This window comes from Fukomys damarensis, unplaced genomic scaffold (genome assembly GCF_012274545.1).
Source record: "Fukomys damarensis isolate Sample0158 unplaced genomic scaffold, DMR_v1.0_HiC HiC_scaffold_4, whole genome shotgun sequence".
Classification (NCBI taxonomy): domain Eukaryota; kingdom Metazoa; phylum Chordata; class Mammalia; order Rodentia; family Bathyergidae; genus Fukomys; species Fukomys damarensis.
In genome coordinates this window covers 63,783,653-63,789,652 of record NW_022900916.1, presented here as the reverse complement: position 1 = coordinate 63,789,652, position 6,000 = coordinate 63,783,653, and the positions used below count along the sequence as shown (strand labels likewise).

At 38.8% G+C, this 6,000-nt stretch overlaps 1 protein-coding gene across 4 annotated transcripts in view; it reads left to right on the top strand.

Moving 5' to 3' along the window:
- The window catches only part of Cdk14 (cyclin dependent kinase 14), a 556,731-nt gene that overhangs the window by 324,827 nt on the left and 225,904 nt on the right, over window positions 1-6,000 (top strand). The window lies entirely within an intron of this gene.

Genomic DNA, 6,000 nt, shown 5'->3' with positions numbered 1-6,000 from the left:
TGGAAAAAAAAAAAAAAAAAAGAAGTGAGGCCAAAGGACACAAAAAGATCATGCAAACTCTAGGAAATTATTGAAGATAAGAGGGAAAGACAGACTGAAAGAACAAAGGTAATAACAGAACAACCTAACAGTCTTAGGGAAGCTAGAAATTATATTTACTTTTCTTTGAAACTAATGACAATTTAGAGAGGGAAAAAGAAGAAAGGAAGAGGAAGAAATCCAAATTAGGGTAGGAACAGGAACAAAAAGGGAAATGAAGAACAGTATGAGAGAGTGAGAAAGTGAGAGAGAAAAGAAAAAGAAAAATCTGAAAAAGAGAAAAAATACAAAATAAAATAAGAGAAAACATTCTTTTGAAAAAAAAAATTAAAAATGAAGGGCCTCCTTCAGGGTATGCCTCTGCTGTCTCAATAGGCAAGGTAGGCAGCAGTGTGCAGATCTAAGTCAATTAGTCTCTACAAGCCAGCAGCAGACCCCTGAGATTCAGGCTGATTTCTAGCTACAAGGCCCAAGTGGAGCTCTGCAAGGTTCTATTGCAGGTTCCACCTGCCCTTCCCCTGAGGACATCCAGATCCTGATGGGAGATGGTGATCTGTCCAACTTACCAACTCTGGTGGTCTGGTGTGCCTTTATTGCAAAGATTGTCTCACTTTTCCTTTGGGTTTCAGTTTTCATCAAGGAGCCTGAGAAAGGCCCTCTTTCCTGTTGCTCCCTTCTGTTCCATTTTTAGAGCTCAGGACAGTGGTCTTTTTGAACCCCTGTTCCTCTTCGGTGTAGATTGATGTATTGGTGTAGCCAGGAGGCTAGATGCAGCCAGGGGAATAGGACAGCTTCAGGTTCCACTCCTCACTGGGCGGCCCGGAGGTCTGAAATGAATTTAAAGACTGGATAGTAGTGGTAATCCTTTGAATCTGGTACGTGTAAACCAGTATAGATTTGCTATTACAAGTGAAACAATTAGTAAAACTCTTCCAACAAAAGTTCCAGCCAGTAAAACGTTTCTAGTCCAGTGAAGGTGGAGAGATAGACTGCTAACTTAATGCACAAGAATGACACAAATGAAGAGAGAGGTAGTTGGACAGAAACTAGGAGCTTCTATGTAAGTATCAATCTATGATAATAGTTGTGAAGAGACTAGCTTTCTACTTCATATTTCCCTTCAGTGATAGAAATGAGGACATCTATTTAGACACTTGCAAATTAATTGCTCAGAACACTGCATTATCTGTGGTGTGTTAAGTGGCAATCCTTTTTTTGTGAACAAGGGAGGGAGGTCCTGGGGATTGAACCCAGTACATTGCATATGTGGGGAAGTGCTCTGCCACTAAGCAACATTCTCAGCACGGGAATCATATTTTCGTTTATAAATACGCTGCTGTATGATTAAATATATCTGTAATGTCCTTATAGCTTGCTTTCTTGATTTTAAATGCCATATAATTAATAAGCTTAGATATTTGTGGGGTTTTTTTCAATTTTTTTCTTCAAATGTAGTACCCTTAGATTCCTGTTGCTAAAACTATGTCATTAGGAAAAAAATTGAAAAGTAACTAAAAAAGAATTAAAATTAAATTTAGCTAAAATAAGCTGTCAGTGGCTAGTATACAGGTTGCTAAATTCCTTTCAAAAATACACTAAACTTAGGCTTAATATATGTAGGCACTTATACTTAGGCACTTAGTAAATACTGTTAATTGAGTCTGAGTACCTTTATGTTTTTCTTGTACATATGAGTGTACTTCCTCTTTTACTATGACTTCTCATATTTCTCTGTATTTCCATGTGAGACAGTAGATTCTTTGAGTGAGATGTTTATCTAATGGATTTTCAGTAGAGCTAGACAAGTCTTTTATCACTCTTCCTGTCTGATAATACAAATGGGTCTTCCTTCATTGCTAGGTTTTGCCATATTTGCTTTAAAAATCTGAATATATCCATAACCCAGTGGAAACTCAACAGATTAAAACTTTATTATAGTAAACATGTAAATTTTCATCTGTTTGTCCTATTTAATCCTAGCATGTTTAATATAGAAACTGTTTTAGAATTTTAGTAACCTTGTGAAATCAATTTGTAGTTTTCTTGTGTTGTTACATTATGGCCATTTTATCTCCCCTCCCCCATCTTGAGGCGTTTCCTTACATTTACCACACTAGCTGGTCTGTGGTGTTACCGACCGGGGAAGAGCAAGAACAAAATCAAAACAAAAGAAAACAAAACACAGTAAAGACCTCTAGAATCACATGCAGTGCCCTGCTCACAAAGATTCCCTTGTACATATCTTCATTCATCCATCCTCTTATGCACAATAAATGAATGAACATTCAAGGTTGAGAAAAACCTGATTCCTGCCCCCCAAAACAGTACCTGCATGCAGTAATCTTAGGCACAAATCTGGAGGCCCTTGTTCACTTACAGTCTATATCAGTGTCTACTTCATACAGATAACCTTCTAGGCAAGTCCTTGGTGATATTCCAGACAGCTCACATCTTTCCCAAAAAAGTTGACCATGAGGATTTACAATGGAAAGGTTTTCGCTCTCAGATTTTCTATATATTCTGTAAGATAGTATATAGTTATTTTTACTGCCCAATATTAGCCAGTCTATCATATATCTTAAAAGTACCCACTTCAATATTCATAACCACAGTCCATAAAAGTGCAGCTATGCCATTTGATTACTGGAGGTAAAAATATCCATACTGGAAATTTAAGTTATTTCTTTTTAGGAGGATAATTAACATGGAAATTTTTAACAGTGATTCCTTTTCATGATATGCTATGTATGTTTTCTCAAAAAAGATGTCCTGAACGTGTCATTTTCTTTGTTCTTTAATATAATTACACTTAAACAATTTTTCTTGATTCCTTGCATATTGCATAAGGATCAATACATTTACAGAGAGAAGCTTATTCTGCATTAGCATTTATATAAACAAATTAAAGACATGCACAGTTTCATAATATGTTTTTTCTTGTGTTCTCGGTTTACGTGTATTTCTTGGAGAAGTACCGTCACTGGTAGTGTTGTGCGTGATGTATCTTCTTTCTTCCTTCATTGTTCCATAGTACAAATATTTTGACGTTCAATGCAATGTTTTGCATTTTTCTATCCTTACAACAGTCCTCAGAAAGGGCATTGTTTCCTTACATTTTTAATTAATTGTGACTGGTTTCTGGATGTTACTATTTGTTGACTATTTCCAGTTTCCTATAAAACCTGGGTTATTTAAATCTCTTTTCTCTAGAGTCTTCATTATCCATACTTTTCTGTTTTGAATTTGCAAACATTTTAAAACATCACCAATCAGCTTATTTTCAGGCACTAGCAGTGGTGGTAAACTTCATTTTTATCTTGTTGTCTGCTTAAGTTTCCAATTTTGAAGACTTGATTTCACTTTTACCTTTATTCCTACTGGCACTGGCATCACATGGAGAGAAAACAAAATTGGCCTCTTAATCTCTCCTTTCCCTTAATCCAAAGAGGCTGTTCTACGTGAAGTTAGAAGCAGAGCACAGTGACGGGGTCAGTGTCCTAGGACTCAGGAGACGCAGATGCTGGTCCTGGGACTGAAATTTAGCCGAATAATACTGTTTCCGTTTATAGAAAAAAATCAAAACTTTGTTTTAAGCATTCCATGCAGTCATTCTTTCTCTTACATTTTAGCATTCAAGGAAATTGTACCGCTGAACTGGAGGTTTCCATGGAGACTGCTGGGGTTCCTTCTGAATGTCTTATAAGTTAAGTTAGGGCTGAGATATTTTGGTGAAGTTAATGCATTGATTTTTTAGTGTTTAACTTTATATGATATATTAGTCCTCAGTGAAATGCTTTTCTCTGCTGCTGTGCCATGTGTGCACTTAATAGACCAGGTAATTCATCCCTCCATTTTGTACCAAGCATTGGCAGGGGCCTGCAAGGACAAGAAAGGCCCATTCCTGCCTTCATGGTCAGAGGGAGACAGTGTGATGAGCCATAGCACAGGTCCGCAGTGGGGGAAGGGGCCGAAGGAGGTGCTACAACTTTGCCCAGAAAGCTGTTCATTTAAACCAAGGTCACCGTGTGGGGCTGAAGGACATGTAGTTCACACCATGAACAAAGGAGTCACTGAGACGTAAAATAGCTAACGTTTTAGGGATAGAGAGGGGAGTCATGGTTTGGGATGGAGGTATAGGAGGGAGGGTGAGAGAGAGAGAGAGAGAGAGAGAGAAGGAAGGGAGGAAGGAGAGAAAAGGGGTGAGTGGTTAGAATGGAGGAGTAGTTAGGAATACTTGAAATCTGACCAGTCTGACTGAATGTGCATTGCAAGGGAAAAGCAAGGGTTTCAAGGGATTTCTGGGTTTCCGGCTCAGATAATGGGAGCAGAAAGCAAAAGCCCTCCTTTTTCATTTGATTTAAAAATGCTAATCCCACACTTACACCTGTACCGTGTAAAGTGTTCAAGTGCAGTCAGCGCTGGGGCTTCAGGAACCTTTACGCCCCCGGCGGTCCTAGGCGGTTGGGCTTCCTGACCCTTGTCAGCCTCATGCAGATGTGGCCTCAGGCTCCTGGTGCAGCCTCGGCCAGGGTCAGCAGCAGGCCTCCCTGGGATTCAGCTCTTCTGATCCATGTTTGCTTCCTTCTTTGCGTGTGTTGATATTTTTGTTTTCAAACCCTTCATTTGTTTATTCGTTGTTGGTTGGTACACTGTAGGTATGCATTATGATCACGTTTATCACTGGGGACCTGTTCCTGTACATGAGACATCTTGGTTCTTGTTTTTTCTTCTTTTTCCCCTCCTTCCCACTCCCTCCATTGCTCCCTATTTTCAAAAGCTTTGTTTCCATTTTTCCTTCTGTTTTCATTTTTTCCTTCCCTCCTTTCCTCCCCCCACCCCTCCTCCCTAGTTCCTCTTCCCTTTGGACCTTTTCTTCCTACTTCACAGTATCTGTGACACATTTTGGTCCTAATTTACACTCGCAGTCTCTCACATCAGAGAAACTGTTTGGTATTTACACATGTGTCCGATTTGTTTCATTTAATAACATGGCCTCTAGGTGCATCCATTTAGCTAGAAATGACTCTAGTTTATCATTCTTTATGAGTAGTACTCCATTTTGTTTAAAAAAAGGTCATTATCCAGTCACCACTTGATGGGCATTTGGGCTGTTTCCAAGATTCAGCTATTACAAAACTATGCTGCCATAAACATGGGTGAGCATATATGGCTGTGAAAGATGTTTTTAATTCTTTTGGGAAGATACCCAGCAAGGGAATGGCGGGGTCAAATGGACCTCTAATCCTAGATTTTTGAGGAATCTCCACCCTGACTTCTGCAGTGGTTGCACCAGCCTGCACTCCCACCAACAGTGGAGAAGGGGTCCTTTCTCCCCACAACACCCCCAGCATTTGTTAGTGGTTGATTTCTTGATGGCAACCGTTCGCTCTGGAGTGCCGTGGAATCTCAGGGTTGTTTTCATCTGCTTGTCTTGACCGACCAGTGATGTTGAACATTTTTTCATATGTATATTTATTGCTTCTACTTCTTCATCTCAGTGTCTGTTTGTTTCAGATGCCCATCTTTGGATTGGGTCTTTACATTTGGGAGGTCTGATTTTTTAAAGTTTTTTTTTTTTATATATTCTAGATAGTAGAACTTTTATTTGGAAATGCTTAATTTGTAAGTATACCTTCTCAGAGAAATAGTTTTGTTAAATAGTTTGAAATATAAATCTTAAAGTTTTCTTTTTATCAAAAGCTTATGGTATTGAGTCAGGTGTTTTCTAAAAGGGGCTTTTATTCAGTCTAGAGTTTTGTTCTCATGCCTTTGGAGTTAAGTGTTCCATAGAATTATTTGACTAAGATACATTGTGCCCGTCCGTGCCTAATGAAGCCCTAACCACAGTAAATGATGAGTGACAGTTTAATCAATTCAGTTCCTTCAACAGCCACCAAGGGCATGGTGCAGTGTAATTTTTTAATCTTTCACTTTTCAAATACTGTGAGTGCCAAAATGAAA